The following is a 25,451-nucleotide window of genomic DNA, read 5'->3' on the forward strand; positions in this document are numbered from 1 at the left end:
CATTGACTATGTACAGACCCAGTGTGCGACAGAGCTGCAGGAGTTGTGACCCGTTTTTGTTGGTTATGTTGTCGTAGTTGTGCCTAGGGGGGCATATGGGGGAGGGAATGCTGTCACCTCCAGGTAGGTGTTTGTCCCCCTGTGTGCTGAGGGTGTCAGGTTCTTGTCCAGTTCTGGCATTTAGGTCGCCACAGACTAGTACATGTCCCTGGGCCTGGAAATGGTTGATCTCCCCCTCCAGGATGGAGAAGCTGTCTTAAAGTATGGGGATTCTAGTGGGGGGATATAGGTAGCACACAGGAGGACATTTGGGTGGCTGGTGGTGCTGTGGTCTGGATATACAGTGGGGGAAAAAAGTATTTAGTCAGCCACCAATTGTGCAAGTTCTCCCACTTAAAAAGATGAGAGAGGCCTGTAAATTATGGTGGAAAATAAGTATTTGGTCACCTACAAACAAGCAAGATTTCTGGCTCTCACAGACCTGTAACTTCTTCTTTAAGAGGCTCCTCTGTCCTCCACTCGTTACCTGTATTAATGGCACCTGTTTGAACTTGTTATCAGTATAAAAGACACCTGTCCACAACCTCAAACAGTCACACTCCAAACTCCACTATGGCCAAGACCAAAGAGCTGTCAAAAGACACCAGAAACTAAATTGTAGACCTGCACCAGGCTGGGAAGACTGAATCTGCAATAGGTAAGCAGCTTGGTTTGAAGAAATCAACTGTGGGAGCAATTATTAGGAAATGGAAGACATACAAGACCACTGATAATCTCCCTCGATCTGGGGCTCCACGCAAGATCTCACCCTGTGGGGTCAAAATGATCACAAGAACAACACGGGGGGACCTAGTGAATGACCTGCAGAGAGCTGGGACCAAAGTAACAAAGCCTACCATCAGTAACACACTATGCCGCCAGGGACTCAAATCCTGCAGTGCAGGACGTGTCCCCCTGCTTAAGCCAGTACATATCCAGGCCCGTCTGAAGTTTGCTAGAGTGCATTTGGATGATCCAGAAGAGGATTGGGAGAATGTCATATGGTCAGATGAAACCAAAATAGAACTTTTTGGTAAAAACTCAACTCGTCGTGTTTGGAGGAAAATAATGCTGAGTTGCATCCAAAGAACACCATACCTACTTTGAAGCATGGGGGTGGAAACATCATGCTTTGGGGCTGTTTTTCTGCAAAGGGACCAGGACGACTGATCCGTGTAAAGGAAAGAATGAATGGGGCCATGTATCGTGAGATTTTGAGTGAAAACCTCCTTCTATCAGCAAGGGCATTGAAGATGAAACGTGGCTGGGTCTTTCAGCATGACAATAATCTCAAACACACCGCCCGGGAAACAAAGGAGTGGCTTCGTAAGAAGCATTTGAAGGTCCTGGAGTGGCCTAGCCAGTCTCCAGATCTCAACCCCATAGAAAATCTTTGGAGGGAGTTGAAAGTCCGTGTTGCCCAGCGACAGCCCCAAAACATCACTGCTCTAGAGGAGATCTGCATGGAGGAATGGGCCAAAATACCAGCAACAGTGTGTGAAAACCTTGTGAAGACTTACAGAAAACGTTTGACCTGTGTCATTGCCAACAAAGGGTATATAACAAAGTATTGAGAAACTTTTGTTATTGACCAAATACTTATTTTCCACCATAATTTGCAAATAGAATCATAAAAAATCCCACAATGTGATTTTCTGGATGTTTTTTTCTCAATTTGTCTGTCATAGTTGATGTGTACCTATGATGAAAATTACAGGCCTCTCTCATATTTTTAAGTGGGAGAACTTGCACAATTGGTGGCTGACTAAATACTTTTTTTCCCCACTGTAGGTCCTCTCGGCGTGGGTCCTCTATGTGTAGGTCCGGGGGCGGGGGGGTCCCGCAGGTCAGGTCTGGGAGAATGTCTCGCTGGTCTGGGCGGGGTGTCCATTGATCTGTTGCTCCTGTGTGAGGTGTTGGGTCTGCGGTTGAGGGCGATGTCTTTTAGGGTCCGGGCGAAGGTGGGCACTGCTGCCTTGTATAGGTAGACCTGGTCGTAAAGGCTGTTCACGTCCAGGGTGGAGTGGTGGGCCAGGTAGACATTTGGTTTTGAGTACAATCTGTAGTCAGGGTCTATGGTGGACTGTTCTGCTGTGATGTCGAGACTTTGGTCAGGATCTGAGGTGGGCTGTTCTGCTGCGATGTCGAGGCTATGGTCAGGGTCTTGGGTGTACTGTTCTGCTGGCTTCTCTGCGGGGGTGGCCAGCTCTCTAATGGGTTGTTCTCTGTCACCCGTCATCGTTCTCACCTTCTCCTACAGCACTCTGATCCTCTCCTGTTGATGTTGTCTCACCACAGTCCAGAGTGCAGACATGTCTCTCTCCACCTCCAGCTCTCCAGGTCTAGTTAAGGGGGTGTTGTTGTGCTGAACTGTTGTCTGGGTCTGTGCTGACTGGAGTGTGTTCACCTGCTGTTCCAGCTCCACCTGCCTTACCTCCAGCTGGGTGAATTTATCCTTCATTTCAATGAGGGAGTAGTGCTCTGTGCTGGGAGATTGACTTTCTGCTTGGGGTTGCTCGTCTGTGGGGTTATTTAATGAAGAGGTCTGGTCTGACACGCTTGGGGTGGGGGTATCTTTCTCAAGAAAGAGTTTCTCATGCTGAGCTCTCTCTTTGATTATGTGAATGTCCAGCTGAAACTGTTTGGGGTTGCCCTGCACAAAATACTGTACCAGACTTGTACAGGTTGACATTGGCAGACTCAGAGTCCTCGTTGTCCAGTATCTTGAGTTTCCACCCATCTCTAACACCCCCCCCCCCCTCTTAGCAGAGGGGATGGTCTGTTAATATAGCACTGTGCCATGCCAGGGGATGGTCTGTTAATATAGCACTGTGCCATGGGATGGTGTGTTAATATAGCACTGTGCCAGGGGATGGTCTGTTAATATAGCACTGTGCCAGGGGATGGTCTGTTAATATAGCACTGTGCCAGGGGATGGTCTGTTAATATAGCACTGTGCCAGGGGATGGTCTGTTAATATAGCACTGTGCCAGGGGATGGTCTGTTAATATAGCACTGTGCCAGGGGATGGTCTGTTAATATAGCACTGTGCCATGCCAGGGGATGGTCTGTTAATATAGCACTGTGCCATGCCAGGGGATGGTCTGTTAATATAGCACTGTGCCAGGGGATGGTCTGTTAATATAGCACTGTGCCAGGGGATGGTCTGTTAATATAGCACTGTGCCATGCCAGGGGATGGTCTGTTAATATAGCACTGTGCCAGGGGATGGTCTGTTAATATAGCACTGTGCCATGCCAGGGGATGGTCTGTTAATATAGCACTGTGCCATGCCAGGGGATGGTCTGTTAATATAGCACTGTGCCAGGGGATGGTCTGTTAATATAGCACTGTAAAAGGGGATGGTCTGTTAATATAGCACTGTGCCAGGGGATGGTCTGTTAATATAGCACTGTGCCAGGGGATGGTCTGTTAATATAGCACTGTGCCATGCCAGGGGATGGTCTGTTAATATAGCACTGTGCCATGCCAGGGGATGGTCTGTTAATATAGCACTGTGCCATGCCAGGGGATGGTCTGTTAATATAGCACTGTGCCAGGGGATGGTCTGTTAATATAGCACTGTGCCATGCCAGGGGATGGTCTGTTAATATAGCACTGTGCCATGGGATGGTGTGTTAATATAGCACTGTGCCAGGGGATGGTCTGTTAATATAGCACTGTGCCAGGGGATGGTCTGTTAATATAGCACTGTGCCAGGGGATGGTCTGTTAATATAGCACTGTGCCAGGGGATGGTCTGTTAATATAGCACTGTGCCAGGGGATGGTCTGTTAATATAGCACTGTGCCAGGGGATGGTCTGTTAATATAGCACTGTGCCATGCCAGGGGATGGTCTGTTAATATAGCACTGTGCCATCAGGGTGCCAGGGGATGGTCTGTTAATATAGCACTGTGCCAGGGGATGGTCTGTAAATATAGTGCCAGGGGATGGTCTGTTAATATAGCACTGTGCCATGCCAGGGGATGGTCTGTTAATATAGCACTGTGCCAGGGGATGGTCTGTTAATATAGCACTGTGCCATGCCAGGGGATGGTCTGTTAATATAGCACTGTGCCATGCCAGGGGATGGTCTGTTAATATAGCACTGTGCCAGGGGATGGTCTGTTAATATAGCACTGTGCCAGGGGATGGTCTGTTAATATAGCACTGTGCCAGGGGATGGTCTGTTAATATAGCACTGTGCCAGGGGATGGTCTGTTAATATAGCACTGTGCCATGCCAGGGGATGGTCTGTTAATATAGCACTGTGCCAGGGGATGGTCTGTTAATATAGCACTGTGCCATGCCAGGGGATGGTCTGTTAATATAGCACTGTGCCATGGGATGGTGTGTTAATATAGCACTGTGCCAGGGGATGGTCTGTTAATATAGCACTGTGCCAGGGGATGGTCTGTTAATATAGCACTGTGCCAGGGGATGGTCTGTTAATATAGCACTGTGCCAGGGGATGGTCTGTTAATATAGCACTGTGCCAGGGGATGGTCTGTTAATATAGCACTGTGCCAGGGGATGGTCTGTTAATATAGCACTGTGCCATGCCAGGGGATGGTCTGTTAATATAGCACTGTGCCATGCCAGGGGATGGTCTGTTAATATAGCACTGTGCCAGGGGATGGTCTGTTAATATAGCACTGTGCCAGGGGATGGTCTGTTAATATAGCACTGTGCCATGCCAGGGGATGGTCTGTTAATATAGCACTGTGCCAGGGGATGGTCTGTTAATATAGCACTGTGCCATGCCAGGGGATGGTCTGTTAATATAGCACTGTGCCATGCCAGGGGATGGTCTGTTAATATAGCACTGTGCCAGGGGATGGTCTGTTAATATAGCACTGTGAGGGATGGTCTGTTAATATAGCACTGTGTGCCAGGGATGGTCTGTTAATATAGCACTGTGCCAGGGGATGGTCTGTTAATATAGCACTGTGCCAGGCCAGGATGGTCTGTTAATATAGCACTGTGATGCCAGGGGATGGTCTGTTAATATAGCACTGTGCCAGGGGATGGTCTGTTAATATAGCACTGTGCCATGCCAGGGGATGGTCTGTTAATATAGCACTGTGCCAGGCCAGGGGATGGTCTGTTAATATAGCACTGTGCCAGGGGATGGTCTGTTAATATAGCACTGTGCCATGCCAGGGGATGGTCTGTTAATATAGCACTGTGCCATGGGATGGTGTGTTAATATAGCACTGTGCCAGGGGATGGTCTGTTAATATAGCACTGTGCCAGGGGATGGTCTGTTAATATAGCACTGTGCCAGGGGATGGTCTGTTAATATAGCACTGTGCCAGGGGATGGTCTGTTAATATAGCACTGTGCCAGGGGATGGTCTGTTAATATAGCACTGTGCCAGGGGATGGTCTGTTAATATAGCACTGTGCCATGCCAGGGGATGGTCTGTTAATATAGCACTGCCATGCCAGGGGATGGTCTGTTAATATAGCACTGTGCCAGGGGATGGTCTGTTAATATAGCACTGTGCTGCCAGGGGATGGTCTGTTAATATAGCACTGTGCCATGCCAGGGGATGGTCTGTTAATATAGCACTGTGCCAGGGGATGGTCTGTTAATATAGCACTGTGCCATGCCAGGGGATGGTCTGTTAATATAGCACTGTCTGCCAGGGGATGGTCTGTTAATATAGCACTGTGCCATGCCAGGGGATGGTCTGTTAATATAGCACTGTGCCAGGGGATGGTCTGTTAATATAGCACTGTGCCAGGGGGATGGTCTGTTAATATAGCACTGTGCCAGGGATGGTCTGTTAATATAGCACTGTGCCAGGGGATGGTCTGTTAATATAGCACTGTGCCAGGGGATGGTCTGTTAATATAGCACTGTGCCATGCCAGGGGATGGTCTGTTAATATAGCACTGTGCCATGCCAGGGGATGGTCTGTTAATATAGCACTGTGCCAGGGGATGGTCTGTTAATATAGCACTGTGCCATGCCAGGGGATGGTCTGTTAATATAGCACTGTGCCATGCCAGGGGATGGTCTGTTAATATAGCACTGTGCCAGGGGATGGTCTGTTAATATAGCACTGTGCCAGGGGATGGTCTGTTAATATAGCACTGTGCCATGCCAGGGGATGGTCTGTTAATATAGCACTGTGCCAGGGGATGGTCTGTTAATATAGCACTGTGCCATGCCAGGGGATGGTCTGTTAATATAGCACTGTGCCAGGGGATGGTCTGTTAATATAGCACTGTGCCATGCCAGGGGATGGTCTGTTAATATAGCACTGTGCCAGGGGATGGTCTGTTAATATAGCACTGGCATGCCAGGGGATGGTCTGTTAATATAGCACTGTGCCAGGGGATGGTCTGTTAATATAGCACTGTGCCATGCCAGGGGATGGTCTGTTAATATAGCACTGTGCATGCCAGGGGATGGTCTGTTAATATAGCACTGTGCCATGCCAGGGGGATGGTCTGTTAATATAGCACTGTGCCAGGGGATGGTCTGTTAATATAGCACTGTGCCATGCCAGGGGATGGTCTGTTAATATAGCACTGTGCCAGGGGATGGTCTGTTAATATAGCACTGTGCCAGGGGATGGTCTGTTAATATAGCACTGTGCCAGGGGATGGTCTGTTAATATAGCACTGTGCCAGGGGATGGTCTGTTAATATAGCACTGTGCCATGCCAGGGGATGGTCTGTTAATATAGCACTGTGCCAGGGGATGGTCTGTTAATATAGCACTGTGCCAGGGGATGGTCTGTTAATATAGCACTGTGCCATGCCAGGGGATGGTCTGTTAATATAGCACTGTGCCAGGGGATGGTCTGTTAATATAGCACTGTGCCATGCCAGGGGATGGTCTGTTAATATAGCACTGTGCCATGCCAGGGGATGGTCTGTTAATATAGCACTGTGCCATGCCAGGGGATGGTCTGTTAATATAGCACTGTGCCAGGGGATGGTCTGTTAATATAGCACTGTGCCATGCCAGGGGATGGTCTGTTAATATAGCACTGTGCCATGCCAGGGGATGGTCTGTTAATATAGCACTGTGCCAGGGGATGGTCTGTTAATATAGCACTGTGCCAGGGGATGGTCTGTTAATATAGCACTGTGCCATGCCAGGGGATGGTCTGTTAATATAGCACTGTGCCAGGGGATGGTCTGTTAATATAGCACTGTGCCATGCCAGGGGATGGTCTGTTAATATAGCACTGTGCCAGGGGATGGTCTGTTAATATAGCACTGTGCCAGGGGATGGTCTGTTAATATAGCACTGTGCCAGGGGATGGTCTGTTAATATAGCACTGTGCCATGCCAGGGGATGGTCTGTTAATATAGCACTGTGCCAGGGGATGGTCTGTTAATATAGCACTGTGCCATGCCAGGGGATGGTCTGTTAATATAGCACTGTGCCAGGGGATGGTCTGTTAATATAGCACTGTGCCATGCCAGGGGATGGTCTGTTAATATAGCACTGTGCCATGCCAGGGGATGGTCTGTTAATATAGCACTGTGCCATGCCAGGGATGGTCTGTTAATATAGCACTGTGCCATGCCAGGGGATGGTCTGTTAATATAGCACTGTGCCATGCCAGGGGATGGTCTGTTAATATAGCACTGTGCCATGCCAGGGGATGGTCTGTTAATATAGCACTGTGCCAGGGGATGGTCTGTTAATATAGCACTGTGCCATGCCAGGGGATGGTCTGTTAATATAGCACTGTGCCAGGGGATGGTCTGTTAATATAGCACTGTGCCAGGATGGTCTGTTAATATAGCACTGTGCCAGGGGATGGTCTGTTAATATAGCACTGTGCCATGCCAGGGGATGGTCTGTTAATATAGCACTGTGCCATGGGATGGTGTGTTAATATAGCACTGTGCCATGCCAGGGGATGGTCTGTTAATATAGCACTGTGACAGGGGATGGTCTGTTAATATAGCACTGTGCCAGGGGATGGTCTGTTAATATAGCACTGTGCCATGCCAGGGATGGTCTGTTAATATAGCACTGTGCCATGCCAGGGGATGGTCTGTTAATATAGCACTGTGCCATGCCAGGGGATGGTCTGTTAATATAGCACTGTGCCATGCCAGGGGATGGTCTGTTAATATAGCACTGTGCCATGCCAGGGGATGGTCTGTTAATATAGCACTGTGCCATGGGATGGTCTGTTAATATAGCACTGTGCCATGCCAGGGGATGGTCTGTTAATATAGCACTGTGCCATGCCAGGGGATGGTCTGTTAATATAGCACTGTGCCAGGGGATGGTCTGTTAATATAGCACTGTGCCAGGGGATGGTCTGTTAATATAGCACTGTGCCAGGGGATGGTCTGTTAATATAGCACTGTGCCATGCCAGGGGATGGTCTGTTAATATAGCACTGTGCCATGGGATGGTCTGTTAATATAGCACTGTGCCATGCCAGGGATGGTCTGTTAATATAGCACTGTGCCAGGGGATGGTCTGTTAATATAGCACTGTGCCAGGGGATGGTCTGTTAATATAGCACTGTGCCATGCCAGGGGATGGTCTGTTAATATAGCACTGTGCCATGCCAGGGGATGGTCTGTTAATATAGCACTGTGCCATGCCAGGGGATGGTCTGTTAATATAGCACTGTGCCATGGGATGGTCTGTTAATATAGCACTGTGCCATGCCAGGGGATGGTCTGTTAATATAGCACTGTGCCATGCCAGGGATGGTCTGTTAATATAGCACTGTGCCAGGGGATGGTCTGTTAATATAGCACTGTGCCATGCCAGGGGATGGTCTGTTAATATAGCACTGTGCCATGCCAGGGGATGGTCTGTTAATATAGCACTGTGCCAGGGGATGGTCTGTTAATATAGCACTGGCTGCCAGGGGATGGTCTGTTAATATAGCACTGTGCCATGCCAGGGGATGGTCTGTTAATATAGCACTGTGCCATGCCAGGGGATGGTCTGTTAATATAGCACTGTGCCATGAGGGGATGGTCTGTTAATATAGCACTGTGCCATGCCAGGGGATGGTCTGTTAATATAGCACTGTGCCATGCCAGGGGATGGTCTGTTAATATAGCACTGTGCCAGGGGATGGTCTGTTAATATAGCACTGTGTGCCAGGGGATGGTCTGTTAATATAGCACTGTGCCAGGGGATGGTCTGTTAATATAGCACTGTGCCATGCCAGGGGATGGTCTGTTAATATAGCACTGTGCCATGCCGGGATGGTCTGTTAATATAGCACTGTGCAGCCAGGGGATGGTCTGTTAATATAGCACTGTGCCAGGGGATGGTCTGTTAATATAGCACTGTGCCATGCCAGGGGATGGTCTGTTAATATAGCACTGTGCCATGCAGGGATGGTCTGTTAATATAGCACTGTGCCATAGGGGATGGTCTGTTAATATAGCACTGTGCCAGGGGATGGTCTGTTAATATAGCACTGTGCCTGCCAGGGGATGGTCTGTTAATATAGCACTGTGCCATGCCAGGGGATGGTCTGTTAATATAGCACTGTGCCATGCCAGGGGATGGTCTGTTAATATAGCACTGTGCCAGGCAGGATGGTCTGTTAATATAGCACTGTGCCATGGGATGGTCTGTTAATATAGCACTGTGCCATGCCGGGATGGTCTGTTAATATAGCACTGTGCCATGCCAGGGGATGGTCTGTTAATATAGCACTGTGCCATGCCAGGGGATGGTCTGTTAATATAGCACTGTGCCATGGGGATGGTCTGTTAATATAGCACTGTGCCATGTGCCAGGGGATGGTCTGTTAATATAGCACTGTGCCATGCCAGGGGATGGTCTGTTAATATAGCACTGTGCCAGGGGATGGTCTGTTAATATAGCACTGTGCCAGTGCCAGGGGATGGTCTGTTAATATAGCACTGTGCCATGCCAGGGGATGGTCTGTTAATATAGCACTGTGCCATGGGATGGTCTGTTAATATAGCACTGTGCCATGCCAGGGGATGGTCTGTTAATATAGCACTGTGCCATGCCAGGGGATGGTCTGTTAATATAGCACTGTGCCATGCCAGGGGATGGTCTGTTAATATAGCACTGTGTGCCAGGGGATGGTCTGTTAATATAGCACTGTGCCAGGGGATGGTCTGTTAATATAGCACTGTGCCATGCCAGGGGATGGTCTGTTAATATAGCACTGTGCCATGGGGATGGTCTGTTAATATAGCACTGTGCCATGCAGGGGATGGTCTGTTAATATAGCACTGTGCCAGGGGATGGTCTGTTAATATAGCACTGTGCCAGGGGATGGTCTGTTAATATAGCACTGTGCCATGCAGGGGATGGTCTGTTAATATAGCACTGTGCATCCAGGGGATGGTCTGTTAATATAGCACTGTGCCATGCCAGGGGATGGTCTGTTAATATAGCACTGTGCCAGGGGATGGTCTGTTAATATAGCACTGTGCCATGCCAGGGGATGGTCTGTTAATATAGCACTGTGCCAGGGGATGGTCTGTTAATATAGCACTGTGCCAGGGGATGGTCTGTTAATATAGCACTGTGCCAGGGGATGGTCTGTTAATATAGCACTGTGCCATGCCAGGGGATGGTCTGTTAATATAGCACTGTGCCAGGGGATGGTCTGTTAATATAGCACTGTGCCATGCCAGGGGATGGTCTGTTAATATAGCACTGTGCCATCCAGGGGATGGTCTGTTAATATAGCACTGTGCCAGGGGATGGTCTGTTAATATAGCACTGTGCCAGAGGGGATGGTCTGTTAATATAGCACTGTGCCAGGGGATGGTCTGTTAATATAGCACTGTGCCATGCCAGGGGATGGTCTGTTAATATAGCACTGTGCCAGGGGATGGTCTGTTAATATAGCACTGTGCCATGCCAGGGGATGGTCTGTTAATATAGCACTGTGCCAGGGGATGGTCTGTTAATATAGCACTGTGCCAGGGGATGGTCTGTTAATATAGCACTGTGCCAGGGGATGGTCTGTTAATATAGCACTGTGCCATGCCAGGGGATGGTCTGTTAATATAGCACTGTGCCATGCCGGGATGGTCTGTTAATATAGCACTGTGCCAGGGATGGTCTGTTAATATAGCACTGTGCCAGGGGATGGTCTGTTAATATAGCACTGTGCCATGCCAGGGGATGGTCTGTTAATATAGCACTGCTGCCAGGGGATGGTCTGTTAATATAGCACTGTGCCATGCCAGGGGATGGTCTGTTAATATAGCACTGTGCTGCCAGGGGATGGTCTGTTAATATAGCACTGTGCCAGCCGGGATGGTCTGTTAATATAGCACTGTGCCATGCCAGGGGATGGTCTGTTAATATAGCACTGTGCCATGGGGGATGGTCTGTTAATATAGCACTGTGCCATGCCAGGGGATGGTCTGTTAATATAGCACTGGCTGCCAGGGGATGGTCTGTTAATATAGCACTGTGCCAGGGGATGGTCTGTTAATATAGCACTGTGCCAGGGGATGGTCTGTTAATATAGCACTGCTGCCAGGGGATGGTCTGTTAATATAGCACTGTGCCATGGGATGGTCTGTTAATATAGCACTGTGCCAGGGGATGGTCTGTTAATATAGCACTGTGCCAGGGGATGGTCTGTTAATATAGCACTGTGCCATGCCAGGGGATGGTCTGTTAATATAGCACTGTGCCAGGGGATGGTCTGTTAATATAGCACTGTGCGAAGAGGGGATGGTCTGTTAATATAGCACTGTGCCATGCCAGGGGATGGTCTGTTAATATAGCACTGTGCCAGGGGATGGTCTGTTAATATAGCACTGTGCCATCCAGGGGATGGTCTGTTAATATAGCACTGTGCCAGGGGATGGTCTGTTAATATAGCACTGTGCCAGCGGGATGGTCTGTTAATATAGCACTGCTGCCAGGGGATGGTCTGTTAATATAGCACTGCTGCCAGGGGATGGTCTGTTAATATAGCACTGGTGCCAGGGGATGGTCTGTTAATATAGCACTGTGCCAGGGGATGGTCTGTTAATATAGCACTGTGCATGCCAGGGGATGGTCTGTTAATATAGCACTGTGCCATGCCAGGGGATGGTCTGTTAATATAGCACTGTGCCAGGGGATGGTCTGTTAATATAGCACTGTGCCATGCCAGGGGATGGTCTGTTAATATAGCACTGTGCCAGGGGATGGTCTGTTAATATAGCACTGTGCCAGGGGATGGTCTGTTAATATAGCACTGTGCCAGGGGATGGTCTGTTAATATAGCACTGTGCCAGGGGATGGTCTGTTAATATAGCACTGTGCCATGCCAGGGGATGGTCTGTTAATATAGCACTGTGATGCCAGGGGATGGTCTGTTAATATAGCACTGTGCCAGGGGATGGTCTGTTAATATAGCACTGTGCCAGGGGATGGTCTGTTAATATAGCACTGTGCCATGGGGATGGTCTGTTAATATAGCACTGTGCCATGCCAGGGGATGGTCTGTTAATATAGCACTGTGCATGCCAGGGGATGGTCTGTTAATATAGCACTGTGCCATGCCAGGGGATGGTCTGTTAATATAGCACTGTGCCAGGGGATGGTCTGTTAATATAGCACTGTGCCAGGGGATGGTCTGTTAATATAGCACTGTGCCAGGGGATGGTCTGTTAATATAGCACTGTGCCATGCCAGGGGATGGTCTGTTAATATAGCACTGTGCCAGGGGATGGTCTGTTAATATAGCACTGTGCCATGCCAGGGGATGGTCTGTTAATATAGCACTGTGCCAGGGGATGGTCTGTTAATATAGCACTGTGCTGCCAGGGGATGGTCTGTTAATATAGCACTGTGCCAGGGGATGGTCTGTTAATATAGCACTGTGCCATGCCAGGGGGATGGTCTGTTAATATAGCACTGTGCCAGGGGATGGTCTGTTAATATAGCACTGTGCCATGCCAGGGATGGTCTGTTAATATAGCACTGTGCCAGGGGATGGTCTGTTAATATAGCACTGTGCCAGGGGATGGTCTGTTAATATAGCACTGTGCCATGCCAGGGGATGGTCTGTTAATATAGCACTGTGCCAGGGGATGGTCTGTTAATATAGCACTGTGCCATGCAGGGGATGGTCTGTTAATATAGCACTGTGCCAGGGGATGGTCTGTTAATATAGCACTGGCATGCCAGGGGATGGTCTGTTAATATAGCGCACTGTGCCATGCCAGGGGATGGTCTGTTAATATAGCACTGTGCCAGGGGATGGTCTGTTAATATAGCACTGTGCCATGCCAGGGATGGTCTGTTAATATAGCACTGTGATGCCAGGGGATGGTCTGTTAATATAGCACTGTGCCATGCCAGGGGATGGTCTGTTAATATAGCACTGCTGCCAGGGGATGGTCTGTTAATATAGCACTGTGCCATGCCAGGGGATGGTCTGTTAATATAGCACTGTGCCAGGGGATGGTCTGTTAATATAGCACTGTGCCATGCCAGGGGATGGTCTGTTAATATAGCACTGTGCCATGCCAGGGGATGGTCTGTTAATATAGCACTGTGCCAGGGGATGGTCTGTTAATATAGCACTGTGCCATGCCAGGGGATGGTCTGTTAATATAGCACTGTGCCAGGGGATGGTCTGTTAATATAGCACTGATGCCAGGGGATGGTCTGTTAATATAGCACTGTGCCAGGGGATGGTCTGTTAATATAGCACTGTGCCATGCCAGGGGATGGTCTGTTAATATAGCACTGTGCCAGGGGATGGTCTGTTAATATAGCACTGTGCCATGCCAGGGGATGGTCTGTTAATATAGCACTGTGCCAGGGGATGGTCTGTTAATATAGCACTGTGTGCCAGGGGATGGTCTGTTAATATAGCACTGTTGCCAGGGGATGGTCTGTTAATATAGCACTGTGCCAGGGGATGGTCTGTTAATATAGCACTGTGCCATGCCAGGGGATGGTCTGTTAATATAGCACTGTGCCAGGGGATGGTCTGTTAATATAGCACTGTGCCAGGGGATGGTCTGTTAATATAGCACTGTGCCATGCCAGGGATGGTCTGTTAATATAGCACTGTGCCAGGGGATGGTCTGTTAATATAGCACTGTGCCAGGGGATGGTCTGTTAATATAGCACTGTGCCATGCCAGGGGATGGTCTGTTAATATAGCACTGTGCCAGGGGATGGTCTGTTAATATAGCACTGTGTGCCAGGGGATGGTCTGTTAATATAGCACTGTGCCATGCCAGGGGATGGTCTGTTAATATAGCACTGTGTGCCAGGGGATGGTCTGTTAATATAGCACTGTGCCAGGGGATGGTCTGTTAATATAGCACTGTGCCATGCCAGGGGATGGTCTGTTAATATAGCACTGTGCCAGGGGATGGTCTGTTAATATAGCACTGTGCCAGGGGATGGTCTGTTAATATAGCACTGTGCCATGCCAGGGGATGGTCTGTTAATATAGCACTGTGCCAGGGGATGGTCTGTTAATATAGCACTGTGCCAGGGGATGGTCTGTTAATATAGCACTGTGCCAGGGGATGGTCTGTTAATATAGCACTGTGCCATGCCAGGGGATGGTCTGTTAATATAGCACTGTGCCTGCCAGGGGATGGTCTGTTAATATAGCACTGTGCCATGCCAGGGGATGGTCTGTTAATATAGCACTGTGCCATGCCAGGGGATGGTCTGTTAATATAGCACTGTGCCATGCCAGGGGATGGTCTGTTAATATAGCACTGTGCCATGCCAGGGGATGGTCTGTTAATATAGCACTGTGCCAGGGGATGGTCTGTTAATATAGCACTGTGCCATGCCAGGGGATGGTCTGTTAATATAGCACTGTGCCAGGGGATGGTCTGTTAATATAGCACTGTGCCATGCCAGGGGATGGTCTGTTAATATAGCACTGTGTGCCAGGGGATGGTCTGTTAATATAGCACTGTGCCATGCCAGGGGATGGTCTGTTAATATAGCACTGTGCCAGGGGATGGTCTGTTAATATAGCACTGTGCCATGCCAGGGGATGGTCTGTTAATATAGCACTGTGATGCCAGGGGATGGTCTGTTAATATAGCACTGTGCCAGGGGATGGTCTGTTAATATAGCACTGTGCCAGGGGATGGTCTGTTAATATAGCACTGTGCCAGGGGATGGTCTGTTAATATAGCACTGTGCCAGGGGATGGTCTGTTAATATAGCACTGTGCCATGCCAGGGGATGGTCTGTTAATATAGCACTGTGCCAGGGGATGGTCTGTTAATATAGCACTGTGCCAGGGGATGGTCTGTTAATATAGCACTGTGCCATGCCAGGGGATGGTCTGTTAATATAGCACTGTGCCAGGGGATGGTCTGTTAATATAGCACTGTGCCATGCCAGGGGATGGTCTGTTAATATAGCACTGTGCCAGGGGATGGTCTGTTAATATAGCACTGTGCCAGGCCAGGGATGGTCTGTTAATATAGCACTGTGCCATGCCAGGGGATGGTCTGTTAATATAGCACTGTGCCAGGGGATGGTCTGTTAATATAGCACTGTGCTGCCAGGGGATGGTCTGTTAATATAGCACTGTGCATGCCAGGGGATGGTCTGTTAATATAGCACTGTGCCAGGGGATGGTCTGTTAATATAGCACTGTGCCATGCCAGGGGATGGTCTGTTAATATAGCACTGTGCCATGCCAGGGATGGTCTGTTAATATAGCACTGTGCCAGGGGATGGTCTGTTAATATAGCACTGGCATGCCAGGGGATGGTCTGTTAATATAGCACTGTGCATGCCAGGGGATGGTCTGTTAATATAGCACTGGCTGCCAGGGGATGGTCTGTTAATATAGCACTGTGCCAGGGGATGGTCTGTTAATATAGCACTGTGCCATGCCAGGGGATGGTCTGTTAATATAGCACTGTGCCATGCCAGGGGATGGTCTGTTAATATAGCACTGTGCCAGGGGATGGTCTGTTAATATAGCACTGTGCCATGCCAGGGGATGGTCTGTTAATATAGCACTGTGCCAGGGGATGGTCTGTTAATATAGCACTGTGCCAGGGGATGGTCTGTTAATATAGCACTGGCCTGCCAGGGGATGGTCTGTTAATATAGCACTGTGCCAGGGGATGGTCTGTTAATATAGCACTGTGCCAGGGGATGGTCTGTTAATATAGCACTGTGCCAGGGGATGGTCTGTTAATATAGCACTGTGCCATGCCAGGGGATGGTCTGTTAATATAGCACTGTGCCATGCCAGGGGATGGTCTGTTAATATAGCACTGTGCCATGCCAGGGGATGGTCTGTTAATATAGCACTGTGCCAGGGGATGGTCTGTTAATATAGCACTGTGCCATGCCAGGGGATGGTCTGTTAATATAGCACTGTGCCAGGGGATGGTCTGTTAATATAGCACTGTGCATGCCAGGGGATGGTCTGTTAATATAGCACTGTGTGCCAGGGGATGGTCTGTTAATATAGCACTGTGCCAGGGGATGGTCTGTTAATATAGCACTGTGCCAGGGGATGGTCTGTTAATATAGCACTGTGCCAGGGGATGGTCTGTTAATATAGCACTGTGTGCCAGGGGATGGTCTGTTAATATAGCACTGTGCCAGGGGATGGTCTGTTAATATAGCACTGTGCCAGGGGATGGTCTGTTAATATAGCACTGTGCCAGGGGATGGTCTGTTAATATAGCACTGTGCCAGGGGATGGTCTGTTAATATAGCACTGTGCCAGGGGATGGTCTGTTAATATAGCACTGTGCCAGGGGATGGTCTGTTAATATAGCACTGTGCCATGCCAGGGGATGGTCTGTTAATATAGCACTGTGCATGCCAGGGGATGGTCTGTTAATATAGCACTGTGCCATGCCAGGGATGGTCTGTTAATATAGCACTGTGCCATGCCAGGGGATGGTCTGTTAATATAGCACTGTGCCAGGGGATGGTCTGTTAATATAGCACTGTGCCATGCCAGGGGATGGTCTGTTAATATAGCACTGTGCCAGGGGATGGTCTGTTAATATAGCACTGTGCCAGGGGATGGTCTGTTAATATAGCACTGTGCCATGCCAGGGGATGGTCTGTTAATATAGCACTGTGCCAGGGGATGGTCTGTTAATATAGCACTGTGCCAGGGGATGGTCTGTTAATATAGCACTGTGCCAGGGGATGGTCTGTTAATATAGCACTGTGCCAGGGGATGGTCTGTTAATATAGCACTGTGCCAGGGGATGGTCTGTTAATATAGCACTGTGCCAGGGGATGGTCTGTTAATATAGCACTGTGCTGCCAGGGGATGGTCTGTTAATATAGCACTGTGCCATGCCAGGGGATGGTCTGTTAATATAGCACTGTGCCATGCCAGGGGATGGTCTGTTAATATAGCACTGTGCCAGGGGATGGTCTGTTAATATAGCACTGTGCCAGGGGATGGTCTGTTAATATAGCACTGTGCCAGGGGATGGTCTGTTAATATAGCACTGTGCTGCCAGGGGATGGTCTGTTAATATAGCACTGTGCCATGCCAGGGGATGGTCTGTTAATATAGCACTGTGCCATGCCAGGGGATGGTCTGTTAATATAGCACTGTGCCAGGGGATGGTCTGTTAATATAGCACTGTGCCATGCCAGGGGATGGTCTGTTAATATAGCACTGTGCCAGGGGATGGTCTGTTAATATAGCACTGTGCCAGGGGATGGTCTGTTAATATAGCACTGTGCCAGGGGATGGTCTGTTAATATAGCACTGTGCCATGCCAGGGGATGGTCTGTTAATATAGCACTGTGCCATGCCAGGGGATGGTCTGTTAATATAGCACTGTGCCAGCAGGGGATGGTCTGTTAATATAGCACTGTGCCAGCCGGGGATGGTCTGTTAATATAGCACTGTGCCAGGGGATGGTCTGTTAATATAGCACTGTGCCAGGGGATGGTCTGTTAATATAGCACTGTGCCAGGGGATGGTCTGTTAATATAGCACTGTGCCAGGGGATGGTCTGTTAATATAGCACTGTGCCAGGGGATGGTCTGTTAATATAGCACTGTGCTGCCAGGGGATGGTCTGTTAATATAGCACTGTGCCATGCCAGGGGATGGTCTGTTAATATAGCACTGTGCCATGCCAGGGGATGGTCTGTTAATATAGCACTGCATGCCAGGGGATGGTCTGTTAATATAGCACTGTGCCAGGGGATGGTCTGTTAATATAGCACTGTGCCAGGGGATGGTCTGTTAATATAGCACTGTGCCATGCCAGGGGATGGTCTGTTAATATAGCACTGTGCCAGGGGATGGTCTGTTAATATAGCACTGTGCCAGGGGATGGTCTGTTAATATAGCACTGTGCCAGGGGATGGTCTGTTAATATAGCACTGTGCCAGGGGATGGTCTGTTAATATAGCACTGTGCCATGCCAGGGGATGGTCTGTTAATATAGCACTGTGCCAGGGGATGGTCTGTTAATATAGCACTGTGCCAGGGGGATGGTCTGTTAATATAGCACTGTGCCAGGGGATGGTCTGTTAATATAGCACTGCATGCCAGGGGATGGTCTGTTAATATAGCACTGTGCCATGCCAGGGGATGGTCTGTTAATATAGCACTGTGCCAGAGGGATGGTCTGTTAATATAGCACTGTGCCATGCCAGGGGATGGTCTGTTAATATAGCACTGTGCCATGCCAGGGGATGGTCTGTTAATATAGCACTGTGCCATGCCAGGGGATGGTCTGTTAATATAGCACTGTGCCAGGGGATGGTCTGTTAATATAGCACTGTGCCAGGGGATGGTCTGTTAATATAGCACTGTGCCAGGGGATGGTCTGTTAATATAGCACTGTGCCAGGGGATGGTCTGTTAATATAGCACTGTGCCATGCCAGGGATGGTCTGTTAATATAGCACTGTGCCAGTGCCAGGGGATGGTCTGTTAATATAGCACTGTGCCATGCCAGGGGATGGTCTGTTAATATAGCACTGTATGCCAGGGGATGGTCTGTTAATATAGCACTGTGCCATGCCAGGGGATGGTCTGTTAATATAGCACTGGATGCCAGGGGATGGTCTGTTAATATAGCACTGTGCCAGGGGATGGTCTGTTAATATAGCACTGTGCCAGGGGATGGTCTGTTAATATAGCACTGTGCCAGGGGATGGTCTGTTAATATAGCACTGTGCCATGCCAGGGGATGGTCTGTTAATATAGCACTGTGCCATGACAGGGGATGGTCTGCTAATATAGCACTGTGCCAGGGGATGGTCTGTTAATATAGCACTGTGCCAGGGGATGGTCTGTTAATATAGCACTGTGCCATGCCAGGGGATGGTCTGTTAATATAGCACTGTGCCAGGGGATGGTCTGTTAATATAGCACTGTGCCAGGGGATGGTCTGTTAATATAGCACTGTGTGCCAGGGGATGGTCTGTTAATATAGCACTGTGCTGCCAGGGGATGGTCTGTTAATATAGCACTGGCATGCCAGGGGATGGTCTGTTAATATAGCACTGTGCCATGCCAGGGGATGGTCTGTTAATATAGCACTGTGCCATGCCAGGGGATGGTCTGTTAATATAGCACTGTGCATGCCAGGGGATGGTCTGTTAATATAGCACTGCATGCCAGGGGATGGTCTGTTAATATAGCACTGTGCCAGGGGGATGGTCTGTTAATATAGCACTGTGCCAGGGGATGGTCTGTTAATATAGCACTGTGCCAGGGGATGGTCTGTTAATATAGCACTGGCTGCCAGGGGATGGTCTGTTAATATAGCACTGTGCCATGCCAGGGGATGGTCTGTTAATATAGCACTGTGCCATGCCAGGGGATGGTCTGTTAATATAGCACTGTGCCAGGGGATGGTCTGTTAATATAGCACTGCTGCCAGGGGATGGTCTGTTAATATAGCACTGTGCCAGGGGATGGTCTGTTAATATAGCACTGTGCCAGGGGATGGTCTGTTAATATAGCACTGTGCCAGGGGATGGTCTGTTAATATAGCACTGTGCCATGCCAGGGGATGGTCTGTTAATATAGCACTGTGCCATGCCAGGGGATGGTCTGTTAATATAGCACTGTGCCATGCCAGGGGATGGTCTGTTAATATAGCACTGTGCCAGGGGATGGTCTGTTAATATAGCACTGTGCCAGGGGATGGTCTGTTAATATAGCACTGTGCCATGCCAGGGGATGGTCTGTTAATATAGCACTGTGCCAGGGGATGGTCTGTTAATATAGCACTGTGCCAGGGGATGGTCTGTTAATATAGCACTGTGCCAGGGGATGGTCTGTTAATATAGCACTGTGCCAGGGGATGGTCTGTTAATATAGCACTGGCTGCCAGGGGATGGTCTGTTAATATAGCACTGTGCCAGGGGATGGTCTGTTAATATAGCACTGTGCCATGCCAGGGGATGGTCTGTTAATATAGCACTGTGTGCCAGGGGATGGTCTGTTAATATAGCACTGTGCCAGGGGATGGTCTGTTAATATAGCACTGTGCCATGCCAGGGGATGGTCTGTTAATATAGCACTGTGCCAGGGGATGGTCTGTTAATATAGCACTGTGCCAGGGGATGGTCTGTTAATATAGCACTGTGCCAGGGGATGGTCTGTTAATATAGCACTGTGCCAGGGGATGGTCTGTTAATATAGCACTGGATGCCAGGGGATGGTCTGTTAATATAGCACTGTGCCATGCCAGGGGATGGTCTGTTAATATAGCACTGTGCCAGGGGATGGTCTGTTAATATAGCACTGTGCCAGGGGATGGTCTGTTAATATAGCACTGTGCCATGCCAGGGGATGGTCTGTTAATATAGCACTGTGCCAGGGGATGGTCTGTTAATATAGCACTGTGCCAGGGGATGGTCTGTTAATATAGCACTGTGCCAGGGGATGGTCTGTTAATATAGCACTGTGCCAGGGGATGGTCTGTTAATATAGCACTGTGCCATGCCAGGGGATGGTCTGTTAATATAGCACTGTGCCAGGGGATGGTCTGTTAATATAGCACTGTGCCAGGGGATGGTCTGTTAATATAGCACTGTGCCAGGGGATGGTCTGTTAATATAGCACTGTGCCAGGGGATGGTCTGTTAATATAGCACTGTGCCATGCCAGGGGATGGTCTGTTAATATAGCACTGTGCCAGGGGATGGTCTGTTAATATAGCACTGTGCCAGGGGATGGTCTGTTAATATAGCACTGTGCCATGCCAGGGGATGGTCTGTTAATATAGCACTGTGCCATGCCAGGGGATGGTCTGTTAATATAGCACTGTGCCATGCCAGGGGATGGTCTGTTAATATAGCACTGTGCCATGCCAGGGGATGGTCTGTTAATATAGCACTGTGCCAGGGGATGGTCTGTTAATATAGCACTGTGCCAGGGGATGGTCTGTTAATATAGCACTGTGCCAGGGGATGGTCTGTTAATATAGCACTGTGCCATGCCAGGGGATGGTCTGTTAATATAGCACTGTGCCATGCCAGGGGATGGTCTGTTAATATAGCACTGTGCCAGGGGATGGTCTGTTAATATAGCACTGTGCCATGCCAGGGGATGGTCTGTTAATATAGCACTGTGCCAGGGGATGGTCTGTTAATATAGCACTGTGCCAGGGGATGGTCTGTTAATATAGCACTGTGCCAGCCAGGGATGGTCTGTTAATATAGCACTGTGCCAGGGGATGGTCTGTTAATATAGCACTGTGCCAGGGGATGGTCTGTTAATATAGCACTGTGCCATGCCAGGGGATGGTCTGTTAATATAGCACTGTGCCATGCCAGGGGATGGTCTGTTAATATAGCACTGTGCCATGCCAGGGGATGGTCTGTTAATATAGCACTGTGCCTGCCAGGGGATGGTCTGTTAATATAGCACTGTGCCAGGGGATGGTCTGTTAATATAGCACTGTGCCAGGGGATGGTCTGTTAATATAGCACTGTGCCAGGGGATGGTCTGTTAATATAGCACTGTGCCATGCCAGGGGATGGTCTGTTAATATAGCACTGTGCCATGCCAGGGGATGGTCTGTTAATATAGCACTGTGCCAGGGGATGGTCTGTTAATATAGCACTGTGCCAGGGGATGGTCTGTTAATATAGCACTGTGCCAGGGGATGGTCTGTTAATATAGCACTGTGCCAGGGGATGGTCTGTTAATATAGCACTGTGCCAGGGGATGGTGTGTTAATATAGCACTGTGCCAGGGGATGGTCTGTTAATATAGCACTGTGCCATGCCAGGGGATGGTCTGTTAATATAGCACTGTGCCATGCCAGGGGATGGTCTGTTAATATAGCACTGTGCCAGGGGATGGTCTGTTAATATAGCACTGTTCCATGCCAGGGGATGGTCTGTTAATATAGCACTGTGCCAGGGGATGGTCTGTTAATATAGCACTGTGCCAGGGGATGGTCTGTTAATATAGCACTGTGCCAGGGGATGATCTGTTAATATAGCACTGTGCCATGCCAGGGGATGGTCTGTTAATATAGCACTGTGCCATGCCAGGGGATGGTCTGTTAATATAGCACTGTGCCATGCCAGGGGATGGTCTGTTAATATAGCACTGTGCCATGCCAGGGGATGGTCTGTTAATATAGCACTGTGCCAGGGGATGGTCTGTTAATATAGCACTGTGCCATGCCAGGGGATGGTCTGTTAATATAGCACTGTGCCAGGGGATGGTCTGTTAATATAGCACTGTGCCAGGGGATGGTCTGTTAATATAGCACTGTGCCAGGGGATGGTCTGTTAATATAGCACTGTGCCATGCCAGGGGATGGTCTGTTAATATAGCACTGTGCCAGGGGATGGTCTGTTAATATAGCACTGTGCCAGGGGATGGTCTGTTAATATAGCACTGTGCCAGGGGATGGTCTGTTAATATAGCACTGTGCCAGGGGATGGTCTGTTAATATAGCACTGTGCCATGCCAGGGGATGGTCTGTTAATATAGCACTGTGCCAGGGGATGGTCTGTTAATATAGCACTGTGCCAGGGGATGGTCTGTTAATATAGCACTGTGCCATGCCAGGGGATGGTCTGTTAATATAGCACTGTGCCATGCCAGGGGATGGTCTGTTAATATAGCACTGTGCCATGCCAGGGGATGGTCTGTTAATATAGCACTGTGCCATGCCAGGGGATGGTCTGTTAATATAGCACTGTGCCAGGGGATGGTCTGTTAATATAGCACTGTGCCAGGGGATGGTCTGTTAATATAGCACTGTGCCAGGGGATGGTCTGTTAATATAGCACTGTGCCATGCCAGGGGATGGTCTGTTAATATAGCACTGTGCCATGACAGGGGATGGTCTGCTAATATAGCACTGTGCCAGGGGATGGTCTGTTAATATAGCACTGTGCCAGGGGATGGTCTGTTAATATAGCACTGTGCCAGGGGATGGTCTGTTAATATAGCACTGTGCCAGGGGATGGTCTGTTAATATAGCACTGTGCCAGGGGATGGTCTGTTAATATAGCACTGGCCTGCCAGGGGATGGTCTGTTAATATAGCACTGTGCCATGCCAGGGGATGGTCTGTTAATATAGCACTGTGCCATGCCAGGGGATGGTCTGTTAATATAGCACTGTGCCAGGGGATGGTCTGTTAATATAGCACTGTGCCATGCCAGGGGATGGTCTGTTAATATAGCACTGTGCCAGGGGATGGTCTGTTAATATAGCACTGTGCCAGGGGATGGTCTGTTAATATAGCACTGTGCCAGGGGATGGTCTGTTAATATAGCACTGTGCCATGCCAGGGGATGGTCTGTTAATATAGCACTGTGCCATGCCAGGGGATGGTCTGTTAATATAGCACTGTGCCAGGGGATGGTCTGTTAATATAGCACTGTGCCAGGGGATGGTCTGTTAATATAGCACTGTGCCAGGGGATGGTCTGTTAATATAGCACTGTGCCAGGGGATGGTCTGTTAATATAGCACTGTGCCAGGGGATGGTCTGTTAATATAGCACTGTGCCATGCCAGGGGATGGTCTGTTAATATAGCACTGTGCCAGGGGATGGTCTGTTAATATAGCACTGTGCCATGCCAGGGGATGGTCTGTTAATATAGCACTGTGCCAGGGGATGGTCTGTTAATATAGCACTGTGCCATGCCAGGGGATGGTCTGTTAATATAGCACTGTGCCATGCCAGGGGATGGTCTGTTAATATAGCACTGTGCCAGGGGATGGTGTGTTAATATAGCACTGTGCCAGGGGATGGTCTGTTAATATAGCACTGTGCCATGCCAGGGGATGGTCTGTTAATATAGCACTGTGCCAGGGGATGGTCTGTTAATATAGCACTGTGCCAGGGGATGGTCTGTTAATATAGCACTGTGCCATGCCAGGGGATGGTCTGTTAATATAGCACTGTGCCAGGGGATGGTCTGTTAATATAGCACTGTGCCAGGGGATGGTCTGTTAATATAGCACTGTGCCAGGGGATGGTCTGTTAATATAGCACTGTGCCAGGGGATGGTCTGTTAATATAGCACTGTGCCGTGCCAGGGGATGGTCTGTTAATATAGCACTGTGCCATGCCAGGGGATGGTCTGTTAATATAGCACTGTGCCAGGGGATGGTCTGTTAATATAGCACTGTGCCATGCCAGGGATGGTCTGTTAATATAGCACTGTGCCAGGGGATGGTCTGTTAATATAGCACTGTGCCATGCCAGGGGATGGTCTGTTAATATAGCACTGTGCCATGCCAGGGGATGGTCTGTTAATATAGCACTGTGCCAGGGGATGGTGTGTTAATATAGCACTGTGCCATGCCAGGGGATGGTCTGTTAATATAGCACTGTGCCATGCCAGGGGATGGTCTGTTAATATAGCACTGTGCCAGGGGATGGTCTGTTAATATAGCACTGTGCCAGGGGATGGTCTGTTAATATAGCACTGTGCCATGCCAGGGGATGGTCTGTTAATATAGCACTGTGCCAGGGGATGGTCTGTTAATATAGCACTGTGCCAGGGGATGGTCTGTTAATATAGCACTGTGCCTGCCAGGGGATGGTCTGTTAATATAGCACTGTGCCAGGGGATGGTCTGTTAATATAGCACTGTGCCATGCCAGGGGATGGTCTGTTAATATAGCACTGTGCCAGGGGATGGTCTGTTAATATAGCACTGATGCCAGGGGATGGTCTGTTAATATAGCACTGTGCCATGCCAGGGGATGGTCTGTTAATATAGCACTGTGCCAGGGGATGGTCTGTTAATATAGCACTGTGCCAGGGGATGGTCTGTTAATATAGCACTGTGCCAGGGGATGGTCTGTTAATATAGCACTGTGCCATGCCAGGGGATGGTCTGTTAATATAGCACTGTGCCAGGGGATGGTCTGTTAATATAGCACTGTGCCATGCCAGGGGATGGTCTGTTAATATAGCACTGTGCCAGGGGATGGTCTGTTAATATAGCACTGTGCCACAGGGGATGGTCTGT

General features: G+C 49.0%; 1 protein-coding gene across 1 annotated transcript in view; it reads left to right on the top strand.

Annotated features, from left to right (window-relative positions):
- Positions 1-25,451, top strand: part of nectin1b (nectin cell adhesion molecule 1b) — a 568,693-nt gene that overhangs the window by 273,874 nt on the left and 269,368 nt on the right. The window lies entirely within an intron of this gene.

Source organism: Coregonus clupeaformis, unplaced genomic scaffold, assembly GCF_020615455.1.
Source record: "Coregonus clupeaformis isolate EN_2021a unplaced genomic scaffold, ASM2061545v1 scaf0082, whole genome shotgun sequence".
NCBI classification, from domain to species: Eukaryota; Metazoa; Chordata; class Actinopteri; order Salmoniformes; family Salmonidae; genus Coregonus; species Coregonus clupeaformis.